Here is a 16,978-nt window from a genome sequence, read left to right as displayed (position 1 = left end):
CCGGGCCTGTCCGCGGGCGACCCCTGCCGGCCGCAGCGGGCAGCGCAGCCAGTGAGCTGCTCTCAACGCGTCCCCCGCGGTGCCAGGGACCTGAAGGACAGACGCGGCCTAGCAAAAGGGCGCCGGTTCCGTTCTGTAAGAGTCCCAACAGAGTGAAAAAAGAGAGACAGAAAATATGCTGAAACGTGGTTAACTCCAAAAGATGAGCACCCGTGTGTTTTTATTTGAAGATCACAAAAGGCTACATTCGAGCCCTCTGTTAGACGCACCTCCACCCATAGGCCCTGCAGACAGGGAGACCAAGAGAGACGGTGGGTGAGAGACAAAGAAGGTGGAGATGAGAGGTGTATTAGAGCGAAAGATGGCAGGAGGACGCAGGCAGAGACACCTCCGGCGGCTGGTCTTAGCCTGGCCCTGTCTCCAGATGCTTCTATACACCAGATCCCCTTCCCACACGACTGGAACCCGGCGTGGGCCGGTGAGCTCTGGCCAGGTCCCAGCCCTCCACCAGGACTCGGTCTGACTACCGCCTCCCCACCCCATAGACTGACAGGTCTGGTTTCCAGCAACTAGAGCAGCTGGAGGCTGGCTCTGCCCCTCCCCCAGTCATGCCAAGGGCACAGCTGCAGAGAGCAGAATATGGGGGCCATTCCATAGGTAATGCAGGGATGAGTGAGTGAAAGGGCAAGACAGAAGAGAAGGGGAACTGAGAACTATGGTCTGGAGGATTGACCCCACATGTTGAGGGGGGCCTCTTAGGAGCCTGGTAGGTATGGGAGGCCCACGGTAAGTAAATGCTGGGGCCTTGGGGGAGCATCTCGGCTAACATCTGCCCTCTCCAAATGGAAAACAAGGACCCAGAGTAAGGAAGACACTGTCCGGGGCTATGAGCACCCTAGATCCTTGCCTCGGTTTCCCCTCTGGAGAATAAGGATGTGATAGCAATCCTTACCCTGCTTGTGTCCAGGTCTGTTTCAAGAGTAAAATGATCGAGAGAGAGAGGAATGTGTCAGCTGTTAAGGACTGGGCCCTGAGCATCAGTGATAGATGGACTCTAGTCTTTGCTTCGGGTTCAGGGCTCAGACAGCAGTGGGTCTCAGCTGCAGGGGCTCAGAGGTCCAGGGAGCACCTGAGGGGCTGGACGTTGGAGTCAGGTGGGCTTGAGCTGAGACCTGAATCTGCTCCTAGGAAGGCGTCAGGCAGCAAAATGCTGGCCCAAGTAAATTCATGAGGTTAGAGCAGACTGTCCTAGGCTCATTGAAATTTTGGCTTGGACCTTTTCTGGAAGTTCATAGTCCCCTTCTCTCCTGGCCCAGGAGGAGCCTGGTCATTCAGTGATGCTCCAGCTGCATCCGGGAGCCCAGAGGCTCCCAGGTTCCAGCTCAGGATGGGAGCCTCACTCTGTCCTGGGGAATGGCTCCTTCTTTCTCACGATTCTTGTGCCCTGAGGTAGAACAGGCCTGAGTGGGCAGCCAGCTTGCTGCCTGCCCCATCTGGGCCCTCAGCAGTCTCCCAGGTCCCCCTCCCACCCACCCCCCNCCTGTAGAATGCAAAGAGGAAATAGGAATCAGCCCACGCATCAGTGCCAGGACCTCGGCTCACACAGCCCTTCGCCATGCCAGGTGGATTGGTGGTGCCCTGTTGTCCCTCAAGTCTGCCCCTGGAGGGCCTCTGTTTATCCTCCACCCCGGTGAAGCGTGAGCAGCCGTCACCCAGGGGAGATGCCTTCATTCACTCCGCCACTTCAGTCCTCAGAGCCCTTCCCCAGCCCATAGTTTGTCCACACCCCCACTGTAGCCTGGGAAGCGGTTCCATTTCATAGATGGGGAAGGAAAGGCCCAAGAGACGGGAGAGTGAATTAATTGCCCGGGAGTGGAGTGTTGGGACTACGATGAATCTGTCTGACTCCAGGGCCAGAGCTTATTGCCTGGGCCAGACCCTTCTCACTGCCATCCAGGAGCTGGTAATGGGGTGGGGATGGTAAGAGGGACAGACCGCACAGTAAGAGGGAGGCTGAGGAGTTAGCCGGGAGGCTGTGCAGCTCAAGGGACAGGGTAGATGGTTTCTGCCCCAGGGGATTGGTCTGGAGACAACCACAGTGAAGGGGCAGAGACACAAAGATGCCGAAAGGAGATTCCAGGACGGGGATGAGCCAGAGCCAGGCCGGGTACCTTTAAAGAAAGACTACAACATGGACCATTGTGGGAAATAAGCTTAGGAATTCCCTGAACTTGCATGGATGGGTAAACAAGGCATAAAGAATTAGAAAGCCACAGGATGAACACACCCAAGTTTAGGTAAACAGGATTAGGTAAACGGTGCAGAGGCCCAGTATAGCACAAAGGTATAGGGATAGGGAATCTCAGGATGAAAACATCCAAGATGAGATAAACCAGATTAGGTATTCAGGGTGGAAAGCCTCCCCAATTTAGTACAAGAGCAGAAAGCTGCTTTCACAGGAAGGAAGGACCAAATTAGGTAAATAGGTAAACAGGGCTATAGACAGCAGTGGGGTGAAGTTGCCCAGAGCAGTGCTAATTAGCAAAAAAAAGGTGCCTTGTTGACGCTAAGGTAGCACTGCTCAGTCTTTCTTGTCCCCTAGGCCAGTTTAGGTAAACAGAGGTAGGGCCTCATGTTTGCTTTAAACAGTCTTCCACCCAGCACCAGAATCTTGTTTTGCACTGACCCCAACCCCTAACCACATATCTCCAAAACCCCCTTTTCCCCGCACCCATGAGTTAAGGTTCATAGGCTCATTGTCTATCTGTGCATGTCCATCACCCTGTAAACCTTCTGATCCTAGTAAAAATGGAGCAAGGATCCTTACTTGGGGCTCTGGTCTCCTCCCAGACATTAGCCTCTCTCACATTTTAATCCTGTGTCCCACTTTCCGGCTGGACAACAGAGAATTCCAGACCCAGAGTCTATGACAGACCATAAGCTGAAAAGCTGGGGTGGGGGTGGGGGGCAATCACAGAGGGTCCTGAAGGCCAGGCTGAGCTCTAACATAGTTGGATAGCACTGGGGAACCATTGATGGTGCTGTGTCCCCATCTCTAGCACCCCAGACTGAGAACCGGCCCCTTCCACTCATGTTACTCTACCCTCTTTGGAAAATCAGGTGTTGTCACTACCTCCTGCCCACGCCAGAGAAAAGTTCCACCTTCTCCACGGGCTCAGCTGTGAAGTCACCCTACTCGTACTACTGCCCTTGGTGGCATCAGGAGGAGGGACAGTGCCTGGGCTGAGGCATGAACTGAAACACGGCCAGCCCTCGAGGACTCCCAGCCCAGGTGACACTGGGCAAGTGTCAGCACTCACCTGGCTCTGAGGCTATTTATAGACTCTGTGTCATCCTCAGAAACAGCAGTTTCTCTCCACTCAGCCCAAGTCGCTTCTCACCCAGAGTGTGAACGGTTTTTGTCACCTAGGGATCCTGAAGGAACCCTTTAGGCATCACAGAGCCAAAGAACAGCCAGGTCATGCTGACATTCGAGGTGGCAAATTCAGGTGCCTGCGGGAGTTGGGGCCAGGCAGTGAAATGTACACGTAAAGCATTCTGGGCAGGCTCTAGGGAGTGAGGGGAGGCGGTGCTGTGTCCAAACACCCCACTTAAAGGGGCAGCTGCTGCCCGGGCCAGCCAATCGTGTATGTGAGACCATGAACCCAGTATAGCCAGATCTTCTCATTTTTCAATAAAAGCTGAAAAATTTAGGTTCTGTGGAAATCTCCCAATTAAATTTTTTTTTAACATTTATTTATTTTTGAGAGAGAGAGAGAGCAGGAGATGGGGCAGAGAGAGAGGGAGACACAGAACCCAAAGCAGCTCCAGGCTTCGAGCTGTCAACATAGAGCCGATGCGGGGCTCAAACTCATGAACCATGAGATCATGACCTGAGCCGAAGTCAGATGCTTAATCGACTGAGTCACCCAGGCACCCCATGAAATCTCCCAATTTTTAAATGTTGGGACCTGCTTTTAACATAAAGTTAAGCACTGAACGAGCCATAAACAACACATCCACAACCTAGATGGGACCTCTGGGCTAATAGTTTGTAAGCTGTGATCTCCACTGTAGAGAGGAGAGAAGTGAAGCTCAGAGAGGGTCAGGGACTTACCCACAGTCACACAGCCTGGAAGTACTGGGACGGTGGACAGACCCCTCTCTTCACCGTTGCTAGGACCCTTCTGCAAAATCTACTCAGCACACATGTTTTCAGAGCACCCGTTCTGTGTCAGGCCTGAGCTTTGCCCTGGGGATTCAGGAAGAGGTCAGGGACAGGCAGTTACAGTGCCACGTGATGGTAAGTGCTACCGGGTAAGCCTCCCCAGGCAGCCCGTGTACATGGCAGGGGTGAATGGTGTGGCTGTTGTGAGGGATGACATCACGGTGGTCCTGGAAACCTTTCCAGGAGGGGCTGGGAGGGACGTGGCTCTGCTGTGGGCCAGGGGTGGATTTTCATGAATGATTATTGCCAGGATCAGTCTCTGGGACAATGTACCTTAGGTAGAAGGAAGCCTTGGACTTCATTTCTCTTGGTTCCATTTGAGGGGGCTGGGATCCCTGAGCGTATGTGTCACAGGCAGTTAGCTGACAGGGAGCCCGGAAGAGAGGTGCTTGGCTGAAAGCTCAGAAAGTGAGCAAGACCCTGCTCACAGGCCACTGAGCTGGCTGCACTCTGGGGCATTTCCCTGTGGTGTTCGCAGCCTTCACCAAGCAGTGTGAATGCATCAGCCTCTCTCTGCTGGCTTCGGGGAACCACAGTGGATCTGCTCCCCAGCACTCTGTGAAGCAGAGCATGATGGGAAGCAGGGAAAGATGGGCAGGGGAGGTTTCCCTCAAGGCTCGGGGCGGGTGGTGGGCACAGTGACCAGAAAGAGGCTTACAAGGAAGGTCTGGGGAAACTTCCCTTCCGGAGTCCAGCTGGGCTTTAAATGTCACACATGTGGGTGCTGTGGGCCTCAGGGAGAGGCAGCCAGCCGACGGGGCTGGCTCACCACTACCACCACCCCCAACCCCCTGCCCCACCTCCCCAGCTGCTTGGCTCTTGCACAAGCCACCTGGCCATAGAACAGAATAGAAAGGAGTGGAATGGAAGAAGCACACCTGCTGAATGTATGGGCTGGCTGCCATGATGTGGGCGGCCCTGGAGGCTGAGGAAGTCTTCCTGAGAAGCTGCCCCCAGAGGGGAAAGTTTGGAAGGGTGGTGGAGGCAGGCCCTGGGGGACGGGGTCACTACCAGCCAGCTCCGGGGGCCCGAAAGTGTGGGCTTTGAGACCGCAGAACTCTGCTAGCAACCTGGCTTCCCCTTTCCTTCTTTCAGCCCCCAGCTCATCTCTGCACCCTTGCTGTGTGTCCGACTGCTTCTCGAGGGATGCGAGATATGGTGGTTGTTAGGCAGGAAAGCAAACTTATGTTTTCATGGGGAAGAGGGAGAACAACCATAAAAAAAGAAGAAAAGGGGAACAAAGATGCTCTGAGGTAGAATATGCCCTGCACACGGGTGAAGCCAGGTGCTGTGCTCTGCAGGGCCGGGGGCGGGGGGCGGGGGGGGAGGCAGGGAGAGTAGTGCTACTTCATGAGAGGGACCAGTGTGGTCTGACCAAGGAGGAAACATGTGGACCAAATCCCACGTAGCTGTGTGAGCTCAGGGAGTTTGCTTTTGGCATCTCTGAGCCTCCGTTTCCTCATCTGTAAAGGAGTTAATAACGCCTATGTCACAGAATTGTCCATATTAAGGAGAATGACATGGTGAAGGGCTTTGACTATACTAGGGCCTCAGGGAATGAATGAATGAATGGATGAATGAATGAATGTACGCATGCATACCATCTAGCTCAGGCCAGCTGAGGAGTCAGAGTCAAGGTAGAACGGGTGATTTTGAGGGAATGATATCGTACGCGGTGGATATGTGCCCCAAGGTGTGCCCATAGCAGTTTTATGAGTGGGTTTTCACTACCGTCTGCCCAGGACTCCCCTCAATGATATCATAATGCCATGCTCACACCAACCGCGTACGGAAGCTTCCTTAAGTATATTCACAGCCACTGCGTCTTTTGATCCACCAAACAGCGTATGAGGCTGGGCTGTTACCTCGCTCGTTAGGAGGGGAGGCTGGCACTCTGGGCAGCAAGATGGCAGGCAGCCCAAGGCTACACGGAGCAGCCAGCATTTGAGGCAAGGTCACTGGGCTTGGGCTCTTTCCACTATAAAAAAAAGTTATGATTTTTCCCCCATTTCTGCCTGTCCCCATGCCCACCCCCATGGAGGCAGTCACTAAGATGGCCCCCAGCGTCCCCTGGATAGTCGCAGCCTGCTCTAGTCCCCTCGCTTTAGATGTGAGCTGGACTTAATGAGTCTTTCCCAGTAAACAGAACAGGCATCAGTGATGGGATGCTGCTTCCGAGATTGGGTTATAAAGAGACTATGATTTCTGCCTTGGGTTCTCTCTCTCTCTCTCTCTCTCTCTCTCTCCCTCCTCACTGGCTGTCATGGTGTGACACTCAGGCAGCCTATGGAGGCCCCGTGGTGAGGCACCAAGGCTGGCTGGCAGCTACACGAGGGAGTTGGACGTGAACCTTGTGCAGCCTGCCAACGGCCATGTGAGAGAGCTTGGAAGTGGATCGCGCAGATCAACTGGAGCCTTGAGGTGACTGCCGCCCCGGCTGATGGCCTGATTGCAACCCCTGAGACACTGAGTCGGAGGCACCCACCTGAACCCCACCTGGACACCTGACCCCAGAAACCGTGAGATAATACATCTGTGTTGTTTTAAGCCCCTCGGTAGCGGAGCCATTTGTCATGCAGCAACAGGTAACTAACACACACGCGTCCTGCCCCCAGCCAGGGCCCTTTAAAGGCCAGCTCTGATTCCGCAGCTCCACACACAGCCAGTCATTGATCCACCGTCTCAGCAGGCCCGTGTCATCAGCTGCTCTTGGCAAAGACCTCTCAGGTGCGGTTGGAAAGAACTGGCTCTAAGAGACAGAGCTGCCCTGTCCTGGGGAAGACGTGCAGTGGGCTGGCTATTTTTATATCGGTTCCTCTGAAGGTGTACACATGCACGCTGCAAGAGAGAGGGAGCTGGGAGGAAGTCGTCAGGGAGAGGGCCCGAACCTGGGTTTGGCCCCTGGGGAGGGACGGTACCTCACTTTGTGACTCCGTGCTGAGCTCTGCACAAAGCAACTCTGCTCTAAGGCATCACCCCGATCCTCAGGAGGACCCTGCACAGGGAAAATTATCCCCATCTTACAAATGAGGGAATGGGCGGCCAGAGAGGGTAAGTGATTTGTCCAAAGTCACACTGGTATGGAGGGGCGCCTGGGTGGTCCAGTCAGTTAAGCGTTCAACCTCACTTCAGGTCATGATCTCTCAGTTCAAGGGATCAAGCCCCGCGTTGGGCTCTGTACTGACTGCTCAGACCCTGGAGCCTGCTTCAGATTCTGTGTCTCCCTCTCTCTCTGCCCCTCCCCTGCCCATGCTCTGTTTCTCTCTCAAAAACAAACATGAAAAATAAATTTAACAAAAACAACAACAAAGTCACACCCGTGTGACTAGTGTGACTTCCCACTTGTGCTGGGCTGTGTGTCTTCCTTCGGAGTTGATGGGCTCCGAGCAGCGGCTCTTAGATGGCTTATGCCAGGTATCATTCTCTCTAGGTGGCCTTTCTTCCAGCTGGCCTGGCCCCGTGCTCGGTGACTTAGATTCACGGTCCCGTCTAGTCCTTGTGATAACTCTGCAAAGGACAGGCTGCCCTTCCCCATGATGGATGATAGTCCTGAGGCCAAAGGGAGCCTGTGATTTGCCCAAGGCCACACAGATACCAGATGGCTGAGCTGGATTTGAACCTAGTTCCGGCTGACTGCGAAGCTTGCACTGTCCTCCCCATCCCCCACCCCCCCGCCCCTGCAACCGGCTGGGCCTTATTGTCCTAGAGAATCTGCCATTGCCTTCCAGCCCTGCGGGATGAGGTGAGAATCATGCACTGGGCTTATGCACACAGTCCCTGCCTAGAGTCAATGGGCAAAGGAGCTGGCTGTAGGACATGAGCGGTTCGCAAGCACAGCCCAGGTTGGCCTTTGTGCATGCCCTGTCCCCACCTTTGTTTACCACGTACTGATGGCATAGCTGTCCCAAGGAGAGGGCCCCGCTGTCAGGCTTCCTAGGAGTGGGACTCGAGCCTTTGCCAAGACGAAATTGCGGCTTGGGCCGACCTCGTCTGAACCCTGGGCTCTCTGCCGTGTGGTTGCAAGGAGGCGAATGCCTGCGTGTCTGCAGTCTCTTTTTCCTTATTTGGTCTTGCGTCTCCTGTTGACCTGTGTGATTTTCTTGAATCTATTGGCTTAACCATCGATCTCTCCTTACTTACATGAATACTTCTCACTCTTTTATTAGAATAAATCCCCTGCGAACTGCCTGCCCTCTGATCGAGGTTGCCCATCGCTGACGACGAGGCTTTTGCCTTTTCTTCCAATTAAAACAAGCGCTACAGTCTTTGGTGCCTGATGACCGTATGAACTGCTACCATTTACTGCATACTTAATAAACTGCACACAGCCAGAATTTACGTTATTTCTAAATCCTCCCGCAGCCCTTGAGAACAGGTAGTAGCGTTAACTGCTCTTTATAAATGAGGTCTCTGGAGCTGACAGAGGTTATGTAAGCTGTCCGTGGTTACACGGGCCTTCCCTCGGGTTAACTAAGTGGCTGAGCTATATTTGGCCTGGCTCTGCCTAATCCCAGAACTCGGCTGCCCTCCCCTCTACTGTTGCCGAATTTTAGCACAAAAGGTCAGCAGGTGCAGGTCAGGTTGGGAGAGGTGTCAGTTTATATAACAAAGATGAGCAGAGGCTCTGGAAATTGATCGACTCGTAGGCTCTCTTCCTGAAAGAGCATGTCAGCGCCACAGGCCCTGGGACTGGGCTAGTCTGGACATGTCAGGGGATCGCGGTGGAGGCCCCAGGGATATGAGGATACGCCCGACAAATTCAGCAGAAGAGCCAGCCTGGAAGGGGGAGCAGGGGATGCTGGGAATCGAGGTTGTTCACCAGGGAAGAGAGGAGGGTGGGCGCGATGCCATTTCCTGGGAGATGAGGACTATCATGGGCGGGGAACGCAGTGGGACTCCCTAGGCCTGAAGCAATAGCAGCAGGAACCAGATCTGGGCTTATTTAGACAAGAAAGTTTTCTCCCAGTCAGCGATATCCTACAGGGGTACCTTGACATAGTAAATTCCCCATGGCTGGAGAGCTGCTACGGAGAAGATTCTTACTTGGGGTGGGTGATGGGCCCAGGTGACCCATGAGGGTCCTCCCAGTTCTGAGCTATGGTTTGGCCCTGCTAGGGAGAGGCAGCTTGGGGAAACAGAAAGAGCAGGGCACAGCCTCCAATTCATTTACCGACGTGTTGGTGAGTGAGATACAACACGAAACCGCAACAGCTGGAAGCAGACACGGGTATACACGATTACTAGGTTCAAAATGTGCAAAAGTTTGTGAAGCATAGGAGCCAGTGGAAGGAACGAAAGAAAAATATGAAACTCTTTGGTGGCCTCCACATTAAAAAAATTTTTTTAATGTTTTATTTATTTTTGAGAGAGAGAGAGAGACAGCGTGAGCCGGGGAGGATCAGAGAGAGAGGGAGACACAGAATCTGAAGCAGGCTCCAGGCTCTGAGCTAGCCGTCAGCACAGAGCCCGATGCAGGGCTCGGACCCATGAACCGTGAGATCATGACCTGAGCCGAAGTCGGGGGCTTAACCAACTGAGCCACCCGGGCGCCCCAGTGGCATCCACATTTTAAACATCTGCACCTTTTATCAAGTTTATTGTTAATTCTATTGCTTCGACAACAGAAGTCTGTCCTATAGTTCTGGGGGCCAGAAGAACCGAGCTGTCAGCAGGGTGGGTTCCTTCTGAGGGCCGCAAGGGTAGGGTCTGTTCTAGGCCAATCTCCTCAGCTTGTAGATGCCATCGTCACCCTGTGCCTTCACACCATCTTCCCCCCATGCCTGTTTGTGTCCAAAGTTCCCCTTTTTAAAAGGACACTAGTCATAATGGAGCCGGGTGCACCCTGATGACCTCATCTTAACTATAATGGCAACAACCTTATTTTCAAGTCGGGTCCCCCTCTGAGGTACTGGTGGTTAAGACTTCAACCTATGAATTTGAGAAGGACCCCATTCAACCCTTATTGCGGCTCCTTGGGCCTCAACATCTCACAGAGATTTTAGCGAACCCCCACTGTCTCCCCTCCTTTTGTACGGTCAGCCTCCCAAACCCCGTAAAACTCAGTCAGGAGCCTCCCAGGGGCAAGACTGGGGGGCCAGTTCTGTTTACTGAGGCCGGAACAAATTTGGATTTGTCTCCCCCCCCACCCAATGACAGACATTGGTTCCTGAACTGGGCTGGCTCCAGTCCTCACCCGGGAGACTCCTCAGCTCCCGCAAGCCTCTGGTGGGCCAGGCTACCAGCTCACCGGGCAGTCCCCGATGTGCCAAATCCCATTCAGACTCCAGGTGGGAGCCCACTTCCCAGACTTCAGTTCCATACCTGCAGACTACACTCTGCTTTCCACCTCGGGGCTGTTATGCGGCCACGTGGTAAGGTGCTTTGTCCGGCATGCTAAGCACTCAGTGAATGGTGGCCACTACTATTTCTGGTACTGTTATTGCCTAGCCATTTCCTCAGGGGGTAGGCACCACCTCACTTCTCTACCCCTAGTGTGTGCAGCACCTGTGGATCCCCGCTGGGGCAAACTGAAGACTTCTAGTCTGGAACTGCTCAGAGCACCCAGGACCCCATCAGGTGATGAGGGGCGCAGTGGGTGGGCTTGGAGACCTTGCATGCCTCTCCTACCTGAGGACCTGGGCTGTTATTAGAAGATCACAGAGGTTTTTTTTTTTTTTTTAAGTTTTATTTATTTGAGAGAGAGATGGGGGGGAGGGACAGAGAGAAGGGAGAGAGAGAGAGAATCCCAAGCAGGCTTTGTGCTGTCAGCACAGAGCCTGATGAGGGGCTCGAACTCACCAACTGTGAGATCATGACCTGAGCCGAAACCAAGAGTCAGTCGCTTAACCAACTGAGCCACCGAGGTGCCTGGATCACAGAAGGTTTTTGACTTCTGTTGGCGCCTGTTCTGGAGAAACACCCACACAGCCTGGAATGTCCTGGGCTGTGATTGCATCAACTGGAGAAGCTTCCTGGGGTGCTGCCCTTGAAAGTTAAAGGTTTCCAGGCTGCGACGCTGTGGGCAGGCTCTGAGACGGTGATGAAATTATTGCCAAACACCTCTGTGTGCTCACCTCTGCTCACCGCTCAGCTCACTCACTGCCCTCCTCACCCCACCCATACTCATCTCCCCGACAGCTCCTTCTCCTTACAGTGGCTGCTCCTCAGACCATCACTGTAGCCACTGACAAGTGCCCTTCAACACAGCCTCATCAGAGGCGCTCTCTCTGGCACCAGGCTGTCCTTGGGTGTTTCCTGGGATCCCACTGTCCCCTCTGATCGCTCCTTCTTGTCAACCTTCCCGGTCCTGCCTCCACCTGCCTGGACCTTTTGAGTGGACTTCCCAGGGCTTTATCTTTTGCCCTCTCTCTTCTCTGTCTGCCTCTCACCCAATCCCAGGACCGCTCTAAGCTTGGAAGGGGCAGTCTGGGAGGGGTCTTGGCATGGGGCTGAACGTCTCTGGATGGGCAGCTTTGTGAGAGTCTAAACTGTCGGCTGGCACCTGAGAAGTCCCGCAGAGGAGGAGGTCCTGACTGACCTGTGGTAGGGTCTTGGAGAAGACTTGATTGGAGCCTCCACTGGCAAATGAAGGTCTTCCATAACAGAGTTTCTGACAGCAGGATGTGGGCCTGGGACAGGACCAGATTCTGGGGAGAGGGAGGCAGGTTCCCACCAGAATAGCCCAAATAGTCCAGCCAAGTTCGAACACAGAAGCCTGGGGGACAACCCATGGTCCAAATGTGACCTGGCAAGGTCAGGTGGGGCTGGGTTCCAGGCTGCCCTGGCCCTGGGTCACTCTCTCTCTCTTCTCTTCTGTACTCATGCATTCACTTCTTCACTGAGCAGCTATTATTAAGAATCAATCACACACCACAGATGCTAAGCTCTCTGGTCAGGCTCATTATCACTTGAGCTTCTCAAGTGCACCCATTAGAAACAGGACTTAGGGGCACCTGGGTCGGTTAAGCAGCCACCTCTTGGTTTCGGCTCTCGTCATGGTCTCCCGGTTTGTGAGTTCGAGCCCTGCATTGGGATCTGCACTGATGCGCACAGCTGCTGGGATTCTCTCTTTCCCTGCACCTCCCCTGCTTGTGTTCTCTCTTCCTCTCAAAATAAATAAAAAGAAACAGGACTCATCCTGGAGTCTGAGGGAGCTGAGTTGCCAGTGATTCCTTGATGTGGTAGCTTTAAAATATGTCTTCGAATCTCACTCCTATTGCTGACATCAAGGGGTGGAGTCTTCTTCCTCTTCACTTGAGGATGGACCGGCCTGGGTGACTCACTTCTGCCAGAATGTGACACAAGTAAGGCTGCATATGTCTTGCTATGCGCGGCCAAAAGGTAACATGGCTTCCACCTGACTCTCGCTGCCGTGCCGTGAGGAAGCCCAGGCCGCACAGAGAGGCCACCTGAAGGCATTACGGCTGACAGCCCGTGCTGAGGTCCCAACTGCCACACACATGCATGAGGGGGACCCCTGCAAGCACCCCAGCCCCAGCCCCCCTCTGACTGCAATCACTTGGGAGCCCAGAGTGAGAACCACCCAGCTGAGTCCAGTCAGCCTGTCATAGCCGTGAGAGTTGATAATAATGAATGATGGCTATTGTTTCACGCCACTAGCCTTGGGGTGCTTTGTTATGCAGCTGGAGTTAGCCAGAACGCCTGGTGGGGAGTTGTGATGGACACCGGGCCGGCTGGCAGGGGTCCTACTTAGGCACCTAACCTCGTGGATCTACGGAACCTTCAGACGACATGGCCAAGTGAGGACTCATTATGTCTCTGCCCTGGCCACCCCTTCTCCTAGATGTCAGATAACAGCGCTGCCATCTGCCCGGGGCCCCCCAGCTGCAAACTGGGTGTCGCCTTTGATACCTCCCTCTACCTGACCCATTCCATGCCACCCATCTATTCATTTAGCAAACCTTAGTGGAGCAGCCACTTGGCGTCAAGATTCATGCATGTGCTAGAGTGCAAGACCAACCAGGTCCCTGCTCTCTGGAAGCTTACAGGAAAGCAAATTATTCATTGCAAGTGGAGCAAACATTAATAGCTTAATACCTGTGTGCCTTCATTAGTCTAAGCACAGTGCCAAGTCCTTCCTGTTCTTTCAATCACTGAAGCCCCTAAATGAGAAAGTAGCTCCAGAGATCATGAACTTCATTTTTCAGAGGAGGAGACCGGGGTCCCGAGAGGCTGAGTGGGCTCGAGAAGTGATGGCAATAGTAAGTGGGAGCACAGAGCTGGAGTTTCCTTCCAGCCCACCCCTCCTCCCCCTCTGCTGCTGCTGTTGCCGAGGTCCTACAGGCTCTCTGGAAGCAGAAGCCGAGACGAAGTTTTCCCTGGGGGGACTGTGTCTGTGAGAGACAGAGCCGGGAGTGGGACTGGGCAGGGAGGGCCCCAGGCTTCCGGGCAGGTCTGTTGGGCGCACCCACGGGAGCCCCTGGGCACAGGTGGCTGAAAAGGCCAGGCCAGTGTGTCTCCCCCCCGTGTGCAGTTCTTACTAGGGCTGCCCAGAGGAGTGAGCCCTTGACCAGTCTGATTGTGCAGGCTCACACACTCCCGGCCACCGAACCTCAAATTCTTTCCCGAAGGGAGAGCCCAGGACGTCCTCCGTGGCTGTGTCCGGGTTACTGAGACAGCCTCCCCTTTGATCCCTCGGCCCAAACCCTGTCTGGAGCCATCGTTCCAAAACACACATCTCTCGCCTGTGAAATCCACTGATAACTCGCACGTCCTGCGAGATTAGGAACAGATTCCTGGGCTGACCAGCGTGGCCTTCGCCCTCCACCACCGCACCAACCACGGAGGGACATGGGATCTAGAATCAGACAGCCTGGGCTCACACCAGGTCTCCCGGCCAATTGTCTACTAGGCCGCCTCGGGGAAGTCCCTTTGGTTGTTCTTATCTGTACAACCTCTGAAAGCTGTGGGCATCTAGCAAGAAGCTGCAGGTAAGGCATCGGCACAGAGAATGACCTTCTTCCCAGCTCAGACCTGCCTCTCAATCAGCACGGCCACAAAGCCACGAGGGGCTGCCGTCACGTCAGGCAGGGGGTCTCTGTCACCCCTAAGCTTCTGGGTTCACTCTCAGGCTCTCTCTGCCTTTTGCAGGACCAGAGAGGTGGGTTCAGTCACCCCTGGGAGGTGTGGCCTGCCCTGAGGCGGACCCGGCAGGGTCACGGAGGTGAAGAGGTGGGGAGACGGGGAGGGGACTTGGCGTGCACGTGAGTGTACAGTGCGGGTCCTGAGGCTGGGGACCGCCCTCCCCCCGCCGTCCTCCACGCCTGCTTCAGGCCCATCAGGCCCTGCGGTTGGATCGTGAGGCCCGGTCCTGCCCCCACCCAGCGGGCTGCTATGTAGGAGGCCTTGTTTGCTGAGGATCCTGGCCCAGCCTGGCGCCAGCCCGGCCCATGAGGCAGAGCCCCTCCTCAGGGCAGTCCCCACAAGTCGTCTCCTCCAACAAAGGACCAGTGTCCTCAACAGGGCAGGTGCTGTGCAGGCAGGACGGCGACCAGGCCTGCCAGGGACTCTGGGCGGTCAGATCACAGAGGAGTGGCCAGGGCCCGGCTGCTTAGGGTCAGGGCCGGCAGGCTCTTCTTTGTTTTTGTTGGTTTTGAACCACTGCCCTTAGAGTCGGGGGAGGCAGGCTGGCAGAGGTCTGGGCCTGGGAGCAGCGGAGCATTTGCTGGCTAGAGGCTAGAGGCTAGATGAGGGGCCTCCAGGAGGGGTGCGCCTTCTCAGGCCTTCGGTCCCAGCGTGACCAGAGAGGAGACAAGCAGAGAACGGAGTCCACCTCCTTCAGCCAGGCCGGAGGCCACCGTTCAACATGGGAGTTTGTGGCCCACCCTTCCCCCTGGAACCCCCACCTCACTCTCAGCCTGCTCCACCAGCCCCCTGATGCTCCTGCTGAGGCCCACTGCCAGATCGAGCCATCAGCTGGTCCCACAAGGCCAGCCTTCAACATCCACTGCTGCCCCAGTGGGCCCCCAGGGAGCTGTGTGCACCCACCCCCAGTGGGGGGCCACTTCTCTGAGTGCAGGCTAGTCAACAGGCAGGATCTGAGCCGGGCCAGGGCTGCCGACCATCTCAGGCCACATCAATAAATTACCTAACAGGAGGGCCCCTGGCTGGCTCCGTTGGTTAAACGTCTGACTTCGGCTTGGATCGTGATCCCACGGTTCATGAGTTCGAGCCCCGAGGTGGGCTCTGTGCTGACAGTACAGATCCTGCTTAGGATCGTCTCTCTCCACCTCTCCCCCATTTGTGCTTTCTCTCTCTCTCTCTCTCAAAATAGATAAACTTTAAAAATATCTAAAATGAAGAAAGTGAGAATCACCTTTGCTATTTGTAGTCGGAGCCATGGGTGCTGGGCTATCTACAAGTCCTGGAAGGAGGGTCATGGAGCAAAGGACAGATGAATGGCAGCTTTGGAGGATACTGAATGAAAGCTACAGACTCCAGGACAACACGAGGCTGGATAGAAAGCGGTCAAGGCCTCTGTGTATGTTGTATTTTTCCCACCAGATCCTAAGCGTCTTGGGGGTGCCGTTCATCTGAGTAACTCCTACCATCTCTTATCTCACCGCCAGTCATCACTCAGCTCATGGTGATGGCAGTAAGTACTTGGTGGATCAATGGGTAGATGGATGGATGAGTGTGTGGACGGTGGTGAAGGACAGAAGAGTGAATGGGTGGATTGATGAAGTTTGGGGGTGATGGGGCATTTGTGGGGTCCAGAGCCGATGACCAAGAAAGAATTCTTAAAGACGTCTTTGGTGCAAATAAGGTGATTTTATTAAAGCATGGGGACAGGAACCGGGGACAGGAAGAGCTACCTGGGGTCCTGACAAGACCCAGGTTGGGAGGGGGTTAGAGATAGAGGAAAGCTCTAAGGAATTTTGGAAGCAAGGTTTCCAGGACCTTAAGAGGCTAGCTGTTGCTATGGAAATGCCATTTATTACCACTTAATAAAACCTCAGTCATGAGACCCTTTCCATGTATATGTGTGTATGTGTGGTGGGTGGCTGGGTGGGGTGCGTACGGCCTAGAGCATAGTAGCCAGCATAGATCTTGGGGCAGTTGAGATAAAGGAAGTAGAATTACAGGATCCTCAAGGTTGGGACAATGTTAAGTCAGGGTTCTCCTTTGCCCCCAGCAAAGTGTCATCATCGAGGAAGCTGAGCTCCTAGAGGGAGGTCACTCTGCCAGTTTCAAGGACTTGTCAGTGGGCTGCAGGCAGTAAGGGACTAAAGTTTTCATTTGCCTCAGTTTCCCACATCACCATGGCAAGGGCTCAAAACCCTTTCCTTTGTTCTTGGGTAGCTGGGACCTTTGTTGGGTAGCTGTCTGAGGAATATCACACAGATTCCGCCTGTCGGGGGTGGGGGTGAGGGTGCCGGCCTGTATTTTGTCCTCGGCCTGCCTCAGCCGAGTAATACCCGCGCAGGAAGGAGGCCGGAAAGGAACCCGGACCCCCAGCAGCACAAAACCTAGGCTTCTCAAAGATCTCTTACTGGGAATGCAAAGAGCACAAAACATAACAGCGAAGGTGGAAAACTTAGACTTCATCAACATCAGTGACTTCTGGGCATCAAAAGACATCATTAAGAAATGAAATGAAAAATAAGGCCACAACCTGGGAGAAGATACTCATAATACATAGATCTGACAAAAGTTCAGTTCCAGTAGATATAAAGAACTCCTGTACATCAACACGAAAAGATAGCCCGGTAAATAGCTGGTAGCTGGTCA

General features: G+C 54.3%; 1 long non-coding RNA gene across 1 annotated transcript in view; it reads left to right on the top strand.

Annotated features, from left to right (window-relative positions):
• The window catches only part of LOC144216954 (uncharacterized), a 9,068-nt gene extending 506 nt beyond the window's left edge, over positions 1-8,562 (top strand). The window contains exons 2-3 of the long non-coding RNA XR_013330808.1: positions 6,508-6,813; positions 8,395-8,562. This is a non-coding gene — a long non-coding RNA (uncharacterized LOC144216954). The remainder of the gene's footprint in view (positions 1-6,507; positions 6,814-8,394) is intronic.
• Positions 8,563-16,978: the final 8,416 nt, after the last annotated feature.

This window comes from Crocuta crocuta, unplaced genomic scaffold (assembly GCF_008692635.1).
Source record: "Crocuta crocuta isolate KB4526 unplaced genomic scaffold, BGI_CrCroc_1.0 scaffold28, whole genome shotgun sequence".
In the NCBI taxonomy this organism is placed as follows: Eukaryota; Metazoa; Chordata; class Mammalia; order Carnivora; family Hyaenidae; genus Crocuta; species Crocuta crocuta.
This window is presented reverse-complemented; position numbering and strand designations above follow the sequence as displayed.